This window comes from Eretmochelys imbricata, chromosome 13 (assembly GCF_965152235.1).
Source record: "Eretmochelys imbricata isolate rEreImb1 chromosome 13, rEreImb1.hap1, whole genome shotgun sequence".
Classification (NCBI taxonomy): Eukaryota; Metazoa; Chordata; order Testudines; family Cheloniidae; genus Eretmochelys; species Eretmochelys imbricata.
This window is the reverse complement of record NC_135584.1, coordinates 25,715,519-25,739,119: the sequence shown is the minus strand read 5'-3', so window position 1 is coordinate 25,739,119 and position 23,601 is coordinate 25,715,519. Positions and strand designations below refer to the sequence as shown.

Here is a 23,601-nt window from a genome sequence, read left to right as displayed (position 1 = left end):
CACAGATTCTTCTGTGAAGCCAACTGTGTTTCCTGGCAAGGAGTCACAGAAATTACTCTCCTCTCCCCACTCTCCTGTTACTCCCAAGTTCTTGGCCCTGAATCCCTGACAGGATGCAAGGTCAGAGGCTGGGTAGGAGATACAGGAAGCCCCTTCCCCAAGGTGAAGACAATAGCTGCCTTCTTTGGAAAGAAAGTTCAAGGATTCAAGCCTGCCCCCACTTCTCTCCTTATGCACATTTGTGGCATACTTGGGGGAGGGGAAGAAGGCAGCCTGCTTCTCATCAGCCAGAGTGATGGAAGGAAACTGGATGGAGGATTTAGGAGGCTGTCATTGAATATTTTAAAAGCCTTCAGCTATTGGTAACTAGAGTTTAGAGTGTGCACTTGTTTTTTTAAAAATGTCAATTATTACAAAATTGTTTTCTGTGAAGGATATAAATTGTACTGCCTCATGAGAGGGACAAGCTCCCAATATACACGGGGAATCTATGGGGTCTACCAGGCACCCCCTTCCACAACCAACTTTCAACCCCACCAACAACTGAAGTGCCAGGTAATCTCACTATGAAAAACCTATTCAAGTGTTTTGCTTCAGGTGGTTTTTGTACGAGAAGTGTGAAAACAGAAACCCAATTGACAATATTCTTAGGCTGTGTCCATACCAGCCTTTTTTAAAACGCCTATTTTTGCGCTATTGAGAGTGTGGCACCAGGTGCAAATGATATGGTGGTTAAAAAAATAATCCCACCACATGTACCATTTGTCGACTAATGCTCCCACTGTTAAAGCTGCATCAGTGGTAATAAGCCAAGGAAATCTGAAAAATGAAGACAATCCGGTGCCTACCCTAGCAGTTTTGAACTTTCCCTTCCATTTGTCCCTCTATTAAGCAGGTTTCCAGACTTAAGAAATGGTGCTCAACTGCAAAAACTGGACAAGTGCAGACCTGCCCTGATATTTGTAATGCTAGATGACATATTGTCCTTCCAGGACAACATTTGTCATCCTAGGAAGAAGAGTTCTCAGCTTTGTTTTGGGTCATTCCCTTTTGCCCTTCACTGACCCTTAGTTACTGAATGGAGTTAAACAATCCACCAGAATCTATTTAACCGATTTGCTTGCCTTTCATTAGGAAGTCTTTTTGCAGCATAGCTAAAAGACAGCCTGTGGTAAAATTTTCAAACATGATTGCTTTTGAAAAATTTTACCCTTGGTCTACAACATTGTTCACTTAGGAATGTAAAATAGTACCTTGTTATACCACATCTCTGCTCTGTGTTTGAGAACTATTTGCTTACATTCAAACAAGTGTATACTATTATTAGCACTGCAGGATCAGACATCACTAGCTGCAGAATCTTTATCACAAACGACAGTGTAAGACAGATAGAAAAAGGGTTGATTTTCACAACACTAGAAGCCAGAGTACTTGTTCAGTTTGTGTGTCAACAAGTTACTCTAAGTACCGTCACAGTCTCATACCAGCTCTCAATGAATGAATGCCTGGAACCTCAATGAAGAGATACATAGAGCAAGTTGTACTGATTTCTATTTGTCTACCTTTCGGCAGGACAGTCATTTCCTGTTCTACAGAGTCACTTTGCACTATAAAGTGAAGCCAATACCCCATGTGTTCCCTAATGCCTCTAAGTTCTGAGGCTGCCTGCTGTATAGCAGGTGACGCTTCCTCCGATTTAAAAACATTTCTCTCTGCTGATTTTAGATTTCTAAACCTTTCATCTCAAGACAAACTACGGGCCAGTTTTTTTGAAGCCAAAATACAATGATTTCTAGAAGGCTTCACTAGTGTCAAGGTTCCTTCCCCACTCTGAACTCTAAGGTACACATGTGGGGACCTGCATGAAAACCCCCTAAGCTTATTTTTAGCAACTTAGGTTAAAACTTCCCCAAGGTACAAACTGTTTTACTTTTTGTCCCTGGACCTTATTGCTGCCACCACCAAGCATCTAACAAAAACAACAGGGAAAGAGCCCACTTGGAAACGTCTTTTCCCTCCAAAATCCCCCCAAGCCCTACACCCCCTTTCCTGGGGAAGGCTTGATAAAAAATCCTCACCAATTTGCATAGGTGAACACAGACCCAAACCCTTGGATCTTAAGAACAATGAAAAAGCAATCAGGTTCCTAAAAGAAGAATTTTAATAGAAGAAAAACTAAAAGAATCACCTCTGTAAAATCAGGATGGTAAATACCTTACAGGGTAATAAAAAAAAAGACACAAAACCAGAAATATACATTCCATTCAGCACAACTTATTTTATCAGCCATTTAAACAAAACAGAATCTAACGCATATCTAACTAGATTGCTTATTAACCCTTTACAGGAGTTAAGATCTGCATTCCTGCTCTGGTAAAAGACAACACAGACAGAGAGAACCCTTTGTTTCCCCCCCTCCAGCTTTGAAAGTATCTTGTCTCCTCATTGGTCATTTTGGGTCAGGTGCCAGCGAGGTTATCTTAGCTTCTTAACCCTTTATAGGTGAAAGGGTTTTTTCCCTGGCCCCATGAGGGATTTAAAGGTGTTTAGCCTTCCCTTTATGACAACTAGAATATGCATTTCCAAGCTACTGCGCACACCAGTGGCTCAGTGTGCAGAGAATGCACAGCTGCTAGCTCAGTTGTCTTCACTATTACTGTGCATTATTGCTTATGGAATCCAACCCATCCCAGTTTCAGAGAAAGCATTCACCTAAGATTCCTGTGACTGCAAAGGAAAGGGAGAGGGGATGCTGCATAGTAAGCCAACAGAACCACAGACTTCAATTCCTTGCCACAGAGGTCCAGGCAATAACCCCCTCAGGTGGAAGGAGGTTTGGGGAGCATGAACAGACCTTGAAATCTTGGGTAAGGAAACCTCCAGGAGTCCCTGAGGGAAAAGCATCTGATGGCCGGCTTTTCTTGGCTACCCATATGATGCCTGCTCAGTGAGGCAGCACAGCTGCTGACCCAATCAATCCCATTCACAAAACCAAATGAGAAAGGAAGTAAAAAAAACAAAAAACCACTTGGACTATTGAAAAGTTTGTTGAAAGCAGCATTTCATAAAATGTTTCAATTTTGACAAAAGCGTGTTTTCCGATGAAAAACTGTCAAAAACTTTTTGACGGTTCCATTTAACTAGTCTAATTTTAGTCCCTTAGATGTTTGATCACAATACACAATGTGGGCCAGCGGTGCATAAGTTAGCAATAGATAAACTCTAAGAAATCAAGTATGCACAGCGCCCGCCCCACTATGTAACACTCTCGCCCTACCTGGAAGCCTCACAACCTAGATATACTAAACTGTAAGATAAACACACATTGGTGACTCCAGTCACTATGACCAGTAATGGAAACAGAACACATTTAGCTTAACGTCTTGACCATAACAAGTTGAGACATTTCAGAAAGTGGTAAGAAAATGTTTTACAAAAGAAATTATTTCCGCAATCTCTAACCAATCCACAGTTGTAAGAGTAATTTGTAAACAGTATAGCAATAAGAGTCAAGTTCACCGCTACCATTCCCATCTCTATTCAGCTCATCCATTATGACATGCAGCAAGTTAAATCACGTTAGTATCTGTGACCTCAGATCACATCACAGGTACCTTGACAGCATGGCTTCTACACTGTGTGGGTAAGCATTATCACAGGGGAGATGGAAATCCTTCTACAATGAAGAGAAGGTAACAAAAAGCCACCCTGCAAACTACTTAACAACTGTGGTGTCCTTTGTCCCTCAACAAGTATCAAAGATCTGCTGTTTGTCTCTAAAAAAGCTGAAGTCAATCACGTACTGTGTCCAACTACTATAGCTGGAATGCAGCCTAACAGATACTTTTCATCAAACAAATAGTTAACAGGTTGAGCGAACCAGTATTTGGTTCTTAAGGATTTTGGGCTTCCTGCCATGTTCTCCTTTAAATGTGATTTCAACAGAAACTTAAAGGGCAGCGAACACGGTTTCCAAAGTAAGTGCAAAGTAACTATTTCAAACCTTCTTCCCCTCCACAGAAGGCCTTAAAACTAGAGTAATAACTTAAACAAATTTAAAAACTTCACACTTTATTTGAACTCCATTGATCCATTTTGTACTCTCTCTCCATCCATCAATTCCCAGCAGTGGGGGAAATAAACAGAAGCTTTGCTGCCCAACCAGCCTCCTGTCTGATTCATTCACTGATGCCACAAGTTTGACATCACAATTGTTTCCATGACGACAGACTGATAGGACTGAATCAAACAGGAAAAGGCAGTTAGAAAGAAAGAAAGCTCTCTTAGGGCACCAAGACCTTGGTAACTGACAGCAATGAGAGAAGATATTACAGAGAGTACATGATAGCTTAATGGTTTCAACAATAAATACATTATATTTAACTTTTGCCCATGTCCTTTACAAAAAAATCAAACCTTGGCTTAACAAAAATAAAACACCCTATAATGGAAACCAGTCATTTTAATTACACCATTAGCTTCAGCCTGACTCCATGAAGAGCAGGTGTCCAGGACCAGGAAGTAGCCATTGTTTTCTCTTAGCTCAAGCCAGGATCCTCTTATTCATAGATATTTAGGTCAGAAGGGACCATTATGATCATCTAGTCTGACCTCCTGCACTCTTTCCATCATAAAGAAAGCACAGGAGAAATATTTTAAAAAAACCCTTTGAGGGTACACAACAGGAACATGAGTACTTGTGGCACCTTAGAGACTAACCAAGTTTTCTTTTTGCGAATACAGACTAACATGGCTGTTACTCTGAAACAGGAAGATGGTTGATTCCACACAGAAGCTCCATGTATACAACAGTTTTGAGTGTAAATCTAAGATGGACACGCTGGACAGATTCTGATCTGGTGTAAATTGGCATGACTTCAACAGAGTTATGCCAATTTATATGAACAGAGAATCTGGCCCATTGACTACTTCTACACTGTTGCAAGCATCTTGTATACAATGCACCGCACCCACACGTAGCACTCTCCGCAAACATTAGTGGGCTTGTGGATTAGAGAGAGTGTTTTCTACATTTTATATTACCTTTGTGTTCCTTCAATGCTATTAAAAGCTAATGTCGTCTTGGGATGCATCAGGAGAGGTATTTCCAGTAGGGATAAGGAGGTTTTAGTACCGTTATATAAGGCACTGGTGAGACCTCACCTGGAGTACTGTGTGCAGTTCTGGTCTCCCATGTTTAAGAAGGATGAATTCAAACTGGAACAGGTACAGAGAAGGGCTACTAGGATGATCCGAGGAATGGAAAACTTGTCTTATGAAAGGAGACTCAGGGAGCTTGGCTTGTTTAGCCTAACTAAAAGAAGGCTGAGGGGAGATATGATTGCTCTCTATAAATATATCAGAGGGATAAATACCAGAGAGGGAGAGGAATTATTTAAACTCAGTACCAATGTGGACACAAGAACAAATGGATATAAACTGGCCACTAGGAAATTTAGATTAGAAATTAGACGAAGGTTTCTAACCATCAGAGGAGTGAAGTTTTGGAATAGCCTTCCGAGGGAAGTAGTGGGGGCAAAAGATCTATCTTGCTTTAAGATTAAACTCGATAAGTTTATGGAGGAGATGGTATGATGGGATAACATGGTTTTGGTAATTAAATATTTATGGTAAATAGGCCCAATGGCCTGTGATGGGTTTTAGATGGGGTAAGATCCAAGTTACCTGGGAAAGAATTTTCTGTAGTATCTGGCTGATGAATCTTGCCCATATGCTCAGGGTTTAGCTGATCGCCATATTTGGGGTCGGGAAGGAATTTTCCTCCAGGGCAGATTGGAAGAGGCCCTGGAGGTTTTTCGCCTTCCTCTGTAGCATGGGGCACGGGTCACTTGCTGGAGGATTCTCTGCTCCTTGAGGTCTTTAAACTACAATTTGAGGACTTCAATAGCACAGATATAGGTGTGAGGTTTTTTTTGTAGGAGTGGTGGGTGAAATTCTGTGGCCTGCGTTGTGCAGGAGGTCAGACTAGATGATCATAATGGTCCCTTCTGACCTAAATATCTATGAATCTATGAATCTATTCTGTGGGTAAAGATTTCAGAGGTGATGAGGCCAGATCAAGCTGAAAGCAGTTAAGTACTGCCTCAGCTGCCCTCAGGTCTGTCCTAAATAGGTGGGGGAAAGGTAGGTAAGCCAAGAGCAGCCAAAGCCTCATGCAGTCAGCTTTACAGGTAGAGCTAATGCCCAGAGCTGGCAAAACCGGTACTGAAGAGTGGGCAGGAATATTCTAGTTTGCACTGGGAGGAACAACTGCATTGGTGTAGTTGCTACTCCAGGAGACTGCCCTGTCAACAAACTAATGCAGAGTCAGGCAACAGTGGATGCGCAGAGCAACAGCAATTCTAAAAGTTGCATGAGCCTGTGCACCTCTGGTAGCAACTGTGTGGGTTAAAAGGATGTTAGGATGCAGTGCCATTTCGCCAGCATAGATTTGGCCCTGTAGAGGAACTGGTGCAGTTCTGCTACACAGGAGGTAGGCCAAGATTTGGGAATCCTAAGCAGAGGATATGAGGCCTCAGAAATACAAGGGAAGGACACATGGCTGTGCCACTACCCTAATCCACATAGTGCACATGCCAATAATGAGGAAGTTTCTCCAACCCGAAGGGAGGACAAGCAGCTCTATTGCTTCAGAGTGGCCAGGGCAAGGCCGAGCAAGGCTAAAAACAAAACCGAATCCAACATCCCACAGAACAGCCTGGCTGCTGAGGGTGCATACTGTGGTCAGGATTTAGGCTACTCTCTTTTCAGACTGTCTACACTACAGATTCAGCAAAGCAGCACTAGTTACATTCAGGGGGTTTTCTAATTTTTTGGATTCATTTTTTTTTTTTAAACAAATTGCTTAAGTATTGCAGAAACAGTTGTGTAAGCCCAAGCTATGTCTTCACTGTGGAGTTAACTTGGATTACCTACATTTGATTTATGCCTCTTCAGTTAGCCCAGCTCACATAATAGCAACCACACTCACTCAAGCTGTCATGTTCAGGGGCATGTGCCATGATTCTGCATGCTGCAATAATCTGAGCTGCCCTGAGGTCTTTCCCTGTGAAACATGGATGAACCTGACTGCCCCTTCTGGGCACGTATGAGGGGAGGGATTTTTCAAGCCACAATCAATACCTGACATTTCTTCCTCAAATACATGTATACATAGATTTTTAGCAGTACAAAAGGAGCCCATCACAACCATCGTCTGAACTATTCTTTACTCTCCTGAAGAGGGACATAAGTGGCAGCGCAGACATAGCCTATGCCAGCAAAGTCTTTGTTGCTCAGGGTTGTGAATATTCCACCCCACGCAGCAACATAAATTAAGCTGGCATAAGTGGTAGTGTGCACAACACTGCGTCGGCAGGAGAACTTCTCCCGCCAACATAGCTTACTGCCGCTCCTTGGGGGTGGATTAATTATGTCAATGGGAGAGCTCTCTCCATTGGCATAGAGCAGCTACATGAGAAATAATACAGCTGCACCACTGTAAGCTCTCTAGTGTAGACATAGCCGAAGTCTACACACAAAACAAGTTTCAGAATACCAAAACAGTTAGGAAATATTGCTGTGACACTGAACATAAGAATGGCCATACTGGGTCAGACCAAAGGTCCATCTAGCCCAATATCATGTCTCCCGACAGCGGCCAATGCCAGGTGTCCCAGAGGAAATGAACAGGTAATCCATTCCCTGTTGCTCATTCCCAGCTTCTGGCAAACAGAGTCTAGGGACACCATCCCTGCCCATCCTGGCTAATAACCATTGATGGACCGATCCTCCATGAATTTATCTAGTTTTTTTTTTTAACCCTGTTAAAAAAAACCTTGTTAACCCTGTTATAGTCTTGGCCTTCAGAACATCCTCTGGCAAGGAGTTCCACAGGCTGACTATGCGTTGTGTGAAAAAATACTTCCTTTTGTTTGTTTTAAACCTGCTGCCTATTAATTTCATTTGGTGCCTCCTAGTTTTTGTGCTAGGAGATAGAATAAATAACACTTCCTTCTTATTTACTTTCTCCGTGCCAGTCATGATTTTATAGACCCCCTTAGTCGTCTCTTTTCCAAGCTGAAAAGTCCCAGTCTTATTAGTCTTTCCTCATACGGAAGCCATTCCATATCCCTAATAATTTTGGTTGCCCTTTTCTGAACCTTTTCCAATTCTAATATATCTTTTTGGAGATGGGGCGACCACATCTGCACTCAGTATTCAAGAAATGGGCATACCATGGATTTACATAGAGGCAATATGATATTTTCTGTCCTATTACCTATCCCTTTCTCAATGATTCCCAACATTCTGTTCACTTTTTTGACTGCTGCTGCACATTGAGTGGATGTTTTCAGAGAACTATCCACAATGACTCCAAGATCTCTTTCTTGAGTGGTAACAGCTAATTTAGACCCCATCATTTTATATGTATAGTTGGGATTGTGTTTTCCAGTGTGCATTACTTTGCATTTATCAACATTGAATTTCATCTGCCATTTTGTTGCCCAGTCACCCAGTTTTGAGAGATCCTTTTATAGCTCTTCACAGTCTGCCTGTGACTTAACTGCTTCCCATATTTTTTATAGTAATATTATGATATGATTGTGTCAATTATAATGTATTTTGTACAAGATAAGGCACGTGAGATATCATTGGAAAGGTCATGATTTGCTGAATATGATTATCTTATTTGTATGCACGTGTCATTTTTCTATCTAAAGTTCGGAATATTGAACTATACATTCTGACTACAAAAGTGTTTGCATCCGGGGAATGCCCACCAGACAAAACGTAATCAGTCTGGCTGGCTAGCTGGGAACTAGTCAATGGACCATTAGGGAAAACAATGGATCTTTGAAGAGGCTAATCTCCCACCTTACTGAGAAGCTTTCCTAGGATGCTACAAACAGCCTTTGACTCATTGCTGCTTTGACACTGCAGGGTCATGTGATCATGTCACCTAGTACTGGACTCCATGACAGAATACCAGTTTGTTTTTTTGGGCCGGGGGAGAGAATCATCCCAAATAAATTTGCTAGTCTCTAAGGTGCCACAAGTTCTCCTAGCTGTTTTTGGAAAACAAAGGATTCCTGCCATATGTAATACCTATTTAGGGCAGGGGAGTGACATGATCAATGGTTGTTCTTCACTGAATCCTTACCCAAGATGACTGCTGTGAACATCTAAGAAACAAAGACAAGGGGGGAGGGAGGGGCGCAGAGAGAGAGAGGTGAGTCCAGGCTGGAAAAGGTGTCTGGCCTGTGAAAGAAATACCTGGAGTTTTAAGCTGCAAGCAAGAACAGCTTGCCTTCAAGAACTTCTGCAATCTGCCTAAAACAACATTTAGGGTGAGAAACCAGTTTCGGTAGTATCTTAAGCTTATATTGCATTTTTGTTTTATTTGCTGGGTAATCTGCTTTGATCTGTTTGCTAACCCTTATAATCACTCAAAATCTATCTTTTTTAGTTAATAAACTTGTTTTAGTTCTCTCTAAAACTAAATTTGTGGAATTCATAACTCGGGGGCAAAAAGCTGTGCTTATCTTCGTCCACACTGAGGGAGGGAACAAGCAAAATTTATGAGCTTACGCTGTACAGTTCTCTGTGCAGCGCAAGATGATACAATTCTGGGTTTACACTCCAGAGGGGGTGTGCACTTGAATGCTGCGCAGTCCTTTAGCTGAGCTTTCTCATGCGGAGCTGATCTCAGCATCTGTGTAAAATTGCAGCTGGGTGTGTCCGCAGGAAGGGGGCTTGAGAGCCTGTCACAGCAGTACAGTGTAAAGGAAACCCAGGCTGGTGGGTCAGGCAAGCTCAGTGGTACCCCAGTACATCAGGTGGCGCCCCGGAGGTGGGTGCAGGTAACTCATCACAAGTACTTCATAGCACTGAGCTGGACACAATTTAACATTCAGGAATCAGGAAAAGCTTATGTGCAAGTGAAAAGTACACAGAGAGGAAAACAGAGAAGTCCGGGTGTTTATTTTTCTCTATCAGCCTCTACAAATTTGTTCTAGGGAAACCAGAAGTAAAGGGATACAGAAGCTATATCCTTTCCTCCCTCATTATTTCATGAGACATTCACAGCCCCTTAGACTCAAGGTGGGAGCACAGACAAACTGAACTGCCAGAAGAAAGCAATCTCAATATAAAGATTACTTCAAAGCTTACAGTTGTCAACATCAGCCTTCATAAACAATTGGCCCAATTCTGTCCTATAACTCAAGAATGCAACTCATTAGCTCAAGTTTTGCTAAATTTAACAACTGTAAATATGCCACAACTTTGCTGACTTCAATGAAGTCATGTCGTACTTACACCCGTGTAACTGAACACAGAATTTTGCTCATTCACTTCAATGGGACATGTAAGCTTATGGGGGAGCAGAATTGGCCTCAGTGCTTTAAAGAAATACCATCAACTTAATAACATCAAATAATAACTTCCTTTGAAGATTTTGTTACCTTATTGCAAGTAACATCAAGATGACTATAGATGAGACAGAAAAAAATATTCTCAAATTTCCAAGCTTGATTACTTTGCATATCTGACAGCCCTTTGTATGTAGTCATTTTCACAATTTTCCCTGTATAGTCTGTTTGTTTGATCTCATCAAAGCTAGTAAGAAAAGTACCAGATACCTTATTCACCACTAGGGTAGGTCTGTTGTTGGTAGCAACAGAATAGTTGGTAGAAACTATTGTTATAGGCAGGTCTCTAGTGTTTGTCACCATGTTACCTAGTCCAACCCAAACTCTCAGTGCAGATGAGTTGCATCAGTGTAATAAGGGACTTGCACTGGTAGGCTTACCCTGGTTTGAAACATTTATGCTGGGGATTTGCACCAGTGGTAAAATGTCTGAGCCCTTCCTGCAGTGTAGCTTCCACCACTACAACAAGTTTATGGGTCTGAGTTTTGCTAGTATAGATAACAGCCTTTGGATCTCTTTACAACAAGAGAAAAAAAATGGGCCAAAAAAGAGAAAGCAAGAGACTACATAACTTGACAGGAGGATACAGAGGCAGGTGTAGTATCCAAAACCACTTCTAATAAACTGGAAAAATTAGTTGCGGTGACAGTGTCCCTTCAAGCTACCAGAGAGGAAAAAATAGCAGAGCAATGTAAGGACAACCACCTAAAAAACCAAACAGACAAATCCCTACTCTTATTGTAAAGATCAAACTAAACAGTGTTTCAACCAATGCATCATGTATTTAATCACATATTTATGAGATTTTAGTAATCACATCACATTGAACAGTATATTGGATTAAAAACGGATTATGGTGCATTTGACAATCTGTAAATGGACATCAACTATTCCAGGCTCAAGAAGAAAAGTTAACAAGAAGAGTCAATGATCAAAGCAGTTTTTAATCCTACATAATTACATTTTTTAAAATTTTCTCTACCACTGTTACTGCTATGTGTAGTCTGCAAGTGACACCACTTACAAGTAAGAAAGCATTTGATAAATCAAAAAACATAGCTCAAAGTAATTTGATATATATTTCACATACAAATAAGATATATGACTGCACTAAAGAAAAAATGTCACAAGACAATTTTAAGGAACTGAATATTATAACCCTTTTGAAACTTCTATAAATGTGATAGAATCCAGATGACAAATTTGGGTTGCCTCACAGGGACAGCAACACACTGTGTTTTTAGAAATATCTGGTTTATGGGATTCACTAAACAAGTTCTTATAAAAAACATCCAGGGAAACCAGTGATAAAGCAACAATACGTCTCAACGCCAACATTCTTAACTCAGTATTCTTGAAGTCCTAATAAATACTTCCTGGCTAAAAGAAGTTTTACCCATAAACATTTACTAACTTCATAGTCTCAACTGCTGCCAACCTAAGAGTTTCACACCTCCCAAGCTACCCTCTTGAAACACAAACACACTCACTACCTATTAGGGTATACCCTTCGGTTTTGCAACCACCACCCACTCTCTCCCTTTTCCCAGGAGTTTTTGCACAGCAACAGCATGCTCCAGATGAGCATGATGCAAACACAGGTAGTGTAGGCACCCGCGCCCACCCCCAACTCATACAGAGAAGTCAAACGGGGAGTAGGCTACCCCCACACCCAGAGGGGTCAAAAGTGGGGTGTGTAGACTCCCAACCCTCCCTTCCCACCCCCGCACAGAGGAGCCGGTGGTGTGTGTAGGCTACTCCCTCCCCACACGCATCGGGGGGGGGCGGGGGGGGGGCAGACGGACATCCGCTACCCCCCTGCACATGCAGAGCGGCGGGCGGGGGAGGGATGTACGCTCCCTCCCCCTGCACGGAGGAGCCGGGTGTGTGTGTCCAGGCTCCCCCTCGGCACATACAGAGGGATCAGGGGTGTTTAGGCTGCCAAACTCTGCCGCCCCCCCCCCCAACGCACAGGGGTCAGGGGAATGGACGCTACCCCCCCCCCCCCCCACGGGCCGGTGGGCGGTGCGGGGGGGAGATGTACGCTTCTTTCCCCCATACACAGAGGCCGGAGGGGCGTGAGGATGTAGCCCCCCCCCCCGGGCCTTCGTTTCTTCCCCCCGCGGGGAGAGGCCGGAGGGAACCCACACGCGCTCTCACCCGCGGTCCGCAGGGCCGCCTCCGGGCCGGAGCGGGGCTGGCTGCGCTCCGCGCCGGGCGAACAGGAACGAGAGGCGGGGCCGGGAGGACCCGGGGGCGGCCTCTGCTCCCCTCCCCGCTCGGGCCCCGGGAAACGGGAGGGGAGGGGAGGGGAGGGGGGGAAGCAGCGAACACGCTGCCGACCTCTCCCCTACTGCCCGCCCCCGCCGCGGGCCAGCCGGAGAGCGCGGGGCCCAAGCGGCGCCGGGCCCGAGCCAGGCAGCCCGTCCCCGGCGGGCGGGGCGCCGCTCACCTCGTTTTGCGGCCTGCTGTAAACTCCCTCCCCGACCCCCGGCCGGAAAGCGCGGAAGGGGGCGGGGGACCCAGGGTCCCGCAAGGGGAGGGCGGAATGTGAGCCGGGCCCGGCGGTGGGAGGGGGGGGGGGGGAAATGGACCTAAGCCCGGGGATGAGGGGAGAGAAAAATCCCACACGCTTTTTTGTGGGGTGGGGGGTGAGAAAATGTAGCCTGGAGAAGCCCCTCCCTCGCGCCTGCACATTTTAGGGACGCTGGCATGAACCCCCGCCCCCAGCACTGCCCCCCTCTATCCGCACAGCCCTGTTGGGACCAGGCAGGAGGGGCCCGGCCGGGGGCAGCAGAGAGGACAGATGGCACAAAATGCCTAGCAGCCAGAGAGGGAGGCAGATGGCAAGGGGTGCCCTTCTCACAGGAGCCCCAGCCCTATGAACAGTACCGCAAGAAGTGGAAGGGGGTTTTGTGGGATATCCACATAGAGCAGGCCCCATTGTACAGCACCTGGCACAACAATCCTGACTGGAGTAAAGCTTAGGGACCCCCGGGGCACGTAAATCAGGCTCAACAGCCACCTCACTGCCGAGGTTCAAGTGAACCCGTTATACACACCTGAGTTGGTCACTGCAGGGATTTATTACACCTCTTATCCAGCTTTTGATATGGTCATACACACTCCCTCCATTTATACAGGGTAGGATCTCATTTTATTCTTTTAATTAGTGGTCAAATATAGCATGACAGTTTTATTGTTCAGGAGCACCAGATGGTAATTGGCTAGTGGAGTATTAATTTTGGGGCCCATAACATACGCCTTTTTAAGTTGTATGTTAAAAGAAATCCTTAAGAGAAACAGTCTGGGTTTGATGAATGACCTATACACCTCTTCATTTTTTGTTCTTGTAACATATATAGGGTTAGAGCTAAAGGCCACTGAAGTCCGGCCGTCAAATATTTACAAGTGTGGCATGCTATATGATGGAGGGGTGTGCTGAAGTTGCAACTGGCATGGTACAGAATGCTTCAGAGGCATCAAGTCAAACATTCTAAGTAAAAAATAGGTATTTTCACAATATAGCCTAAAGACACTACTAGGATATAGCAAGGAAAATGCTAGTTTAAAGGATGTTAACCTATTTTAAGTCCCTATTTTTAACTTTCTAAATGGAAGCATACTCAATGTAGCATAGCAGAAGAATGAATGGTACAATATGTACAATTCCCAGACAAGAGCATTTACTCAGAGTGGGGATTTAATTAACTCATCTATGTTTACAGGGTTATTAGAATGTTGTAGTTGTATAAGCATGAAAACTGGAAATTGTATTACCCATATGGTGCAACTCTAGCGTGTCAACAAAATAAGATATTTGCAGGGAGGCTAGAAGTAGGACAATATTGGTATTTTGAGATGTGTAAGATGCCATCTGTATTTTAGCCAAGACATAAAACCCAAGACTCTGATCACTGTGTGATCAGAGGATTCCCTGGCACTTTTCACAAGAGTTCCCTGGCCAAAATTCCAGCTTGTTCAATTATGATCTGAGAGTCTAGGTATCCTACAGTTTCCATTGGATTTAGTGTCCTTTGTGCACAGAAAGAGTTTACATCAGAAAACAGTCTTAAATATTTGCACAATACACTGTACTTCACTGTGCTTACTACATTAAAATGAAGCGGAAGTTTCGTTCTAGGGCTTGTGTATTTCTTCATTTATCTAGCCATCATGGACATTCATTGATAATGATTCTAAATCCCGAGAGCCATAAAATGAAAAAAAACAACAAAGCACAAGATATGCCATCAGCTAAAGTCTCATTCTTTGGTGCCCTAGTTTCCATTTGGTGATTAGTTAGTGGCCACTTCACGTTTGAGTCTCAGGCCAGTTCCTGGTGGACAGGTATCCACTTCATAAACGGCATGCATTTTGTACCATTGCTTGCAGGCTTAGCAGCAAGGGCAGTCCTACACTTACTTAAAGGTAGTCCTGGTGTTCAGGTAGATGGGCAGGGCAGGAGAGCGGAAATTTGCGCTAACAACATTGCTATACCTGTCCTGTATATAGAGGATTAAGGAGCTCACATATGCAACGATTGCCTCTCCACTTTTACAGAGACCTCACTTGCACAAGCCATTCAAAGTTGTTACTGCATTGGGGAGCCAGAATGCCATCTACTCTGGACAGAGTGGATTGTAAGAGCTTACTTTAGCAGTCTCCACTTAGTAATCAGGAGTGTTTTTTTTGGCCTTGGCATCGCTCGTAAGCATACTGGCACAAGAACAATAAATGTTAACATGCAGTGTAATACTTAATGCCCATAATTAGCTGTGGAAATCTCCATAATCCATGAAGCGATTTTACTGGCACTTTGCAACTATACTTCCCAACAAACATCAGAACCTGGTGCAAAGCATAAAGCTGAGCCTGTTACTATGCATGACCCATGCTGCTCCCCACACAATGGGTTGGCTTGCTGATGAAGCAGCAATGCTAGGTGCCAGTACAATGTGCTGCCATTTGGCAGACCCCAGCTAGTTTCCTTGTGCCCAGGCTTTTGCTCCCAAGAGGCCCTGAACACCTGCAACGTTACTTCAATTAGAGCTGCAAGTGCCAAGAACCTCTCAGAATTAAACCCCAAATTGAAAGAGCTGAGATTGTTGTAGAGGGGGAAGCTCAGAAAGTGCAATCCAGGGTAGATGTGGCTTTAAACCATTTTATGCCTCCTGAGTTCTGGGCCTGCCCAGGCCGCAGCGTAAGATTACAGCAATCCCTGGGGTCGCTGTCAAAGCTTTCCACAGCCTACTGGATACTCCACTCCCAGAATGCTCTAGCTATGGTCCTGCCCATCCCCAGAATCTCCCCTTTTGTCCCTGGTACACTCCTAGAAGCTGCAAGGGATTATGCCAGCTCTATGTTGTCCAGGGAGCTACACTGCTCAGAGTAGCAGCATAAAGGGGACAGAATGCAGACCAGGAGTGAAAGAGATCACACTGGAGGGGACAGGAGTGTTGTGTCAGTCCAGCCAGTAAAGCTGCAGCACTGATGAGCTCCACAGGGCTCTTTACAGGCTTCATGAGCAAGGAGGACATGACTGTGACTCGGGCCTCATGGCTGAGCAGAGGTGGCAAGCTGGGAAGAAGTGAAGTTTCCAACACGGAAAAGATAAGGAGTCCGATCACAGGGTAGCTGGTCCCTGTGAATAGGCCAGGTTCAGTGCCCCTTTGTCTGAGCAGGTGGGGGCAACAGAGACAATTAAAGGAGGCAGGGCTACTTCGTGGGCCTATAAATGCATGTCAGAGGACAGGAAGAGGAGTGATTGGGGCAGGTTGTCCCTGGAGAGAGGAACCACAGAAGAGTGATGCCCAGGAACAAGAGGCCAGGTGTTCTGGGAAGCGGCCCTCTGGCAGGTGTTCCAGAAGGGAAGCAGAGCTGGCTGAATGAGAACTGGCTGAGAGAAGGGAGCTGGCTAAGACTGGGAAGCTGCAAGAAGCAGGATTACTAAAGACCCCTCGGAGGGGAGGCGGTGAAATTCCAGGACAAAGGGTGAGCTGAAGGACTGTTTTAGTCTATTATGGGCTTATATTTGGACAAAGAAACCTACTTAAAAGGAGCCTGGGCATTGCAGTGAGTGTTGTTAAGATGGGGAGAAACCCTGCCATGTCACACATGGTGCAGAATGCAGAAGGGGAGAGCGAGGTGGATCTCTGTTGCCTGGCGAAGAGAGGGAAAACGCAGGCAGGGGGATGCAGAAGCTATCTTTGGCCATGAGGTGGCAGCCCCTCTATTACAGGTCCCCCTAGAAAAGCCCAACTCTTTTCTTACGGGAGGACTAACTCTAAGAAGAGTTTCAGAGTAACAGCCGTGTTAGTCTGTATCCGCAAAAAGAAAAGGAGGACTTGTGGCACCTTAGAGACTAACCAATTTATTTGAGCATAAGCTTTCGTGAGCTACAGCTCACTTCATCCAAAAGCTTATGCTCAAATAAATTGGTTAGTCTCTAAGGTGCCACAAGTCCTCCTTTTCTTTCTAAGAGGAGTCACACACAGTAGTGCACTGTATATTAACACATGAACATAGCAATTACCATACCGTATCAGTGCTCCCTCTAGTCCATCATCCTGTCTCCGACAGTGGCCTTCCCCTGAAGCTTCTGGTACATGAATCTTCATATGGGACAATTATGGAATAACTTGTCTATTGTGGAAAATCTCTTCCCAATCTCAGGCAAGAAGTGGTGGCTTTATGTCCTGAAGTATGAGGATTTACATCCCTTCTAAGTTTGTACAGTGGCTAGCACAATGGGACTGTGAGCCACAACTGGAATCCTTAGGTGCTACCACATAAGTAACCATATAAATGTCTAATCCCTTTTTGAATCCTAAACTCTTGGCCTCACGGATATCTTATGACATTGTGCAAAATCATTTCCTTTCATTAATATTAAGTATGTTGCCTTTCAGTTTCATTAACATCCCCTATTTACCCTCTGTCATAACATGAGGAAAAGGAGTGTCTAATTTACCCTCTCTATACCCTTCATTCTGTATCTCTCTTTCATGTCTCTTCATCTCCTCTCTAAACCAAGAGACCCAGTCTTCCAACTCTCCTCATACAGAAGGCCTTTGCCTTTCTCCAATCTATTTTTTCCAGATCCATTGAGACAGGGCAAGGGGACCAAAGACAGGGGGTAGTTTAATAAGTGAGTTAGCCACCTAGGTGGCTAAATCCTATTGACAGTCAATGAAAACAGGGCTTACGTGATTTAAACATGTAGGTATTCCTGAACACTTTACCTAGTGTTCCAGATGAATGTGCATACCACCAATTGGTATCATGGCATTACAACACTAATTATTTCTATATCCCATTCTTTAGACATCCTAACGCTGTTTGCACTTCGATTTTTTTGAGAATGCCTGTGACTTCCTCAGGCTGTGAAGGTCAATCTAGTCTGAGATTTTTCACCATCCAGCTGGGGACGTAAAGAGAACTGACAGGCTTAACCCACAGAACGCCAACAGGGTAACGAGAATAACTAAGTTCCTGTGTGCACTGGCTGATAAGAGGAAGGAGCAGCAGGGCAGGCAATGGTATTTTGGTTGATGCAGTTCTAAGACAATGCTTCCCTCTGCATCACAGCACAGGCACCAGTGACTCTGAAAAGCCACTGCTACATCATTATCCTTTGTACTGCATTACAGACCAAGGCTAACAGCAAAAATGCAAGGGAAGGAGGGAGAGAGGCAGCAAAACTTTTTGCTATTTCCCTCTGATAACTGCCTCTGAATTATTTAAATGCTTTATAAAGAAGGATTAAGAAAAAAATTGGAGTCAAATCGCTCTCTCCTCCTTAGTGAGTCAATCAAACCTACCCTAAGCCACGAGAAACATCAGTCTTTTCCTAGCCTGAAGTGAAGTCTATTCTGTAAGTGTCAAAAGCTACAAGTGTCACTGTTCTATAGGTCACAGCTTAGATGGCACCACAGGCTCTGTTACTCAGTCTGTGAGCGAGAACCCCAGTGCACTGCTAATGCCTCAGCCTGCATCCAGAGTTATCTCTGGATTGTCAAAATCCTGTCCCTCTCATCCATGAGATGCTGCTGTATCCTTGGGGCTGTGAACTGCACTCATTGGAATGAACATGCAATTCCACTAGGGCAGTGAGTCCCAGACTTCTGTATGCCATGACCCTCTTTGGGCTCACCTCTGTTAACACACTCCCCATGGGTCTGACACAGAGCCCTGCAACGAGACACTACCTGACTACGAATGTTGGCTTCAGATCGGAAAAGAACCCAAGCCCCGGGGTTCAGATCTGGTGGGCTTCTCTCTTCCTACCCATAGGGTTGGCGCAGCAGCAGCTGCGGCCAGCTCACTGTGCCGCGCGTGCTGATGAGTCCCAGTGCCTTTCAGCGTGCAGCACACAGTGCAGCGAGTTGGGGGTGGCCAGGAGCATGCAGCCACCTCTTGCTCATCAGCATGCATGTCTCGGGGTCACCACACCCGTCTGGGAAAGGCTGCACTAGGAAGCTTTAAAGGTAATATGTCCTTTTCAATTAGGACACAGCTATATTAGCTCAGAGCAAAAGCTTTCCTACCTCCTCACCATCCTTGCATTGCAAACCATTCCAATCCATATGGATGTGTGCCATTCTGCTTTCCGCCTCGTCCCCCCCATGGGTCCTGTTATCTCCATATGGCTACCATTGCTGTAGTATCCACGCACTTTGCAATCTTTATTGCATTTATCCTTACATCAGCCCTGTGAGGCAGGACAGTGCTATTACCCCCGTCTGTAAAACGGAGACGTGAGGCAGAGAGGGAGTGACTTGCTCAAGGTCACCCAGGAAGTCTGTAGCAAAAAGGGCACATCTTTTTGGCACATCCTTATTGGCATATTTGAGGGGCCACTCAAGAGGACCGTACGGAGACTTAAATGCAATCATTGGGGACAAAGTGCCTACAAGTCATTAATCTGGCTGATCCCACCAGTCATGACAGCATTCCCACGCTGTGTGGACTTGCAGATGAAACAATTTAAAAAAAACACACACACACCATTTAAGCAAACACATTAAATTTCCACCCCCAATCTGATTTTTTTTTAAATGATGTGAGCCAGGGTACAGGTTGCAGAGAGGAGCCCATTTTTCAGTATCTTCCTGAAGAGCAAACCAGAGTTCATCACTGTCTTGATTACAACCCGTTGTAGAACTTGATCCTGACAGCATGGACTCTAATCTGCTTTCATAGGGAACTGCAATTATACTTATCGATAATTTTGTAAAATCTGCTTTGACAGACCGTGTACTGACAACTTTTCCTGGCAGAAATTAAAGTGGATTTTTCTTCAAGAAGGCCACCCGTCCACACAACCCTAATCCTCCTAGCTCACATATGTTACTGTAACTTGCACTGCACTGAATCCAATTACACAGCCTCAACCCAGGAAAAATCTGCAGCCGTTTAAGAGCAGAAAGCATCAGATGAAAGGGTGTGTATGGGGGGGAGAAGCCTTACTGCAATTTGGTTCTGAAATCTCACCTCTGCAGACAGGTAAATGGGCACTGTCATGAGGAAAATATACCATTCTCCATCATATTAACAATGTGATCCAAACTGCCTGGGTGACATACATTTGAGTGAAGCATGGACAACAGAAAAACCTATGGAAGCCAAGCTGGTGTTACTCCTGGGGGGATTCTGCGTGACTGCACGCCTGCAGAAAACGGGTTCCCCTGCAGAATTCCTGTGCTTCCCTGACAAAAACGGCAGGAAAGCCACACGAGCGGTGCAGGGGGAGACCATGGGCACAGTTTTTTTTTGGGGGGGGGGACTGCCCCCCTCCAAACAGAGGCAAGGCATAGGGGGCACATGGGGTTGTGTGTCACTACCTCCCCCTCATTTCTGCAAGCGCAGAGCTGCCCAGCTGAAGAAGGCTGAGTCTTGACTCTGATGCTGAACTCTGCCTCCTGGATCCTAGTGACAGTTGTGTTCCCCCACTGCCATGCTGGAGCCACATTTATGTACTGACAAATAAAATTTGCAGAATTTTAAAATATTGTGCGCATAATTTTTATTTTTTTTGGTGCATAATTCTCTCAGGAGTACAACTGCAATCTGGAAGTGCCTCACAATTGTTATTTATTCTACGTTAAAAGCAACTTTAAAGTACATTGCTCTGGCGGTATGAACAAGCCAGCAGTGAGCGCCACCAAGCAGCAGGTCTCACATACATTGTGCATGCAGGATTGAAGAAGCAGACAAATAAACTTGGGTTAAATTGTCAGAAATGGCCTTAAAAAAAGCGAGCAAAATTACATGCAAAAAGTGGGTAATGGTTTGTCTAACTATCTGACATGCACCTGGTCACACAAGCTAATGTAAGTTGTGGTTGGATGGTAAAAGGGGAAGGGTATAATGATTTTTGCCCGTTTGTGGACAGCTGAATTTTTTCCCTTTCATGTCCAGAAACTGTGGCTTCAAAATCACAAGTCAACCCTTCTTAAGAAGAATATTGAAGCCACCTGTTGACCTCAGTAGGGACAGGCAGTGTTGCCCTTAGTCAGTGGCTAAATATTACATTTGCAGTGTTCCCCGTATCGCAGAGACTTCTAAGGGCCAGATCCTACGACCCTCACTTACATTTAGCACTTACTCTGCCAACAGTTAAACTGAAAAGAGCAGGACTGCATGGGGAGTCAGGGGGAGGGGTTAGAATCTGTTCCTAATCTGGTTAGAGATCTAGTGGATTTTTGGCATATTGGTGGAAACACACCTGTCTATTAGTGCAGTTTACACAAGCTGAAGATCTGGCTCATTGCTTCCTAAAGGACAGGTGCATTTTCAAGACTCCAAAATTGCATGTTACCTCTTTGTAGGCAGATTTTGGACTGGAAGTCAGGACATCAGAGTTCCATTCTTGCCTCAGTCATAGACTTCCTGTGTGACCTTGGGCAAGCTACTTACAAGTCCGCTTCTCCAACTTGTAAAATAAGGATAATTATACTTCCTCTACCTGAAGGGACATTGTGAGGCTTAACTCATTAGTATTTCAGTGCTTTGGAATTCTGGAATGGAAACAGCTATCGAGATGCAAATAATTGGCAAATTTCCACAGTGCTTTTCAAGCAGAAGGACAGAGTGCTTTACAAACTGACTATAGCAAGGAATAATTCCCTCACCCACCCCGCATACTCCACTCAAGTAGTCAGTCACCTCTTTGGTGGAACATAGTTCCTGCATGACATTGTACAGCAACACCAAATAGTTTAAGAAAGAAATAAAAATCATACACAAGTGACTCTGAAGGCAGAAAGAAAAGGAGTACTTGTGGCACCTTAGAGACTCAAGTACTCCTTTTCTTTTTGCGAATACAGACTAACACGGCTGTTACTCTGAAATCTGAAGGCAGAATTCGCAATTGGTAAATCTGTTACCCCCTCTGGCCAGAGCACTGCTAACAGCCACAAGCACTCAAGGCCTCAACTTTTATGTTTCATCCATCACCCATCCTGCCCCCAAACAAACCAAACCCAAAACAGCACTTCCAACAGCAACCAGGGTCCTCCAGGGAAGAGTGCAACCTAATAAAACAACAATATCCCTTCTGCAGCACCTATATACCCCTAAGAGATCTTTAGTATTAATCTGGTATCCTGCAATATTGACTGGCATGACCCTGCTTAGCTCACGAGATGCACGGAAATCAGAACACACAGCTGGCAAAGCTTTAGCCTAGCTTCGGGCTTCACCATGTCTGAACTAGTCCAATATCTATAGCAGAAGTAGTAAACTAATGCATTTCTTCTTCATGCTGTTGATGAGTCTGGGTATTAGTTCTTGTATTCTACAAATACAAGGAGAGTACAGACAGACATCCTGAAGTAACAAACTCTATAGCATTGTAAAGCTCTCTCAGTTTCTCATGTCCTTTACCTGGGGAAGTACTGTCACCCACCCCTGCAAACAGGAGGCCCTGATAGAAGCAGCATTATGGAATGCCATGCAGGGCATCCCGAACCCAGCAGCAGAGGAGTCGGCATCGCAATGCACAGGTGAGTTGGGGAGACACTGGTGGATTCACCACTCGGCTGACGCTCTTGTTATTCCATCAATGTGACAGTAAGGCCATATGGTGGCCACAAAGCCTTGAGCCGAAAATAGCATACTTGGGGAAAAGGATGCTTTTTGCATAGGCTCTGGCAAGTCTCCCCGGCACACTGCCTGGCTTCTCACCCTGTGCACTGTAGACAATTTATTTCTTGGTCTCTCCTAGTTTGGGGGAGGAATGGGTCAGTTCAGAAGAAAACACAGGATTCCAACCAAAAATGTGAAGTATCTTCTGCTCAGGGACGGGGGTGTGTGTGTGAGAGATCTTAAACTGCTCAAGACACATTTTCATAACATCTCCACCCAGATAATAGGGTAGGAGGGACAAGATTAAGCCTTAGGCTCACTTGCCCATCCATAGTAACTACCCTTGTAAGCAACCTAAGAACGGCCCTACTGGGTCAGACCAAAGGTCCATCTAGCCCAGTATCCTGTCTTCCGACCTGGCCAATGCCAGGTGCCCCGGATGGAATGAACAGGTGATCCCTTCCCTGTCGCTCATTCCTAGTGTCTGGCAAACAGAAGCTAGGGACACCATCCTTGCCCATCCTGGCTAATAGCCATTGATTGACCTATCCTCCATAAATGTATCTAGTTCTTTTTTGAACCCTGTTATAGTCGTGGCCTTCACAACATCCATATATCTCCCTGAAGCAAGATTGTTCAGGGAGATATATGGGCGAGGGGAAAAGAAGAGAAACTAAATCAAAACAGAAGGCAATACAGTCCCATGTGGGATGTACTTAGCCAGCTATCCAAGCCTCATACACCACAGCCCCTTTGTGTGTACAGACTTCATCATGCCTTAGTTATACAGCAAAACACTAATTAGAATAGATGTGCAGAGCCAGAGTGATATCACCCTGGAAGAGTTCTATAGATTGTAACCCTACAATAATCCCACAAACTTCATTTAGGGGATTTAATAGAGACAGTTTCTAAGACCTGTATATAAAGAGCTCATTCTCTTAGTGTCTATAGAAACATACTCAGTTTTTATAGGAGCCTATTGTTTTCATACTGATTGGAGCCAGTCAGACTTTTCCATAAGGGAAACCAGGAACTACTGTCCTCTGCTTTTGTAAAAATATATCCCCCCTTTTTA

The 23,601-nt window shown here is 44.6% G+C and overlaps 1 protein-coding gene across 2 annotated transcripts in view; it reads right to left on the bottom strand.

Annotated features, from left to right (window-relative positions):
• The window catches only part of DLGAP4 (DLG associated protein 4), a 108,442-nt gene that overhangs the window by 37,994 nt on the left and 46,847 nt on the right, over positions 1-23,601 (bottom strand). The gene's annotated exons all lie outside the window — the stretch shown is intronic.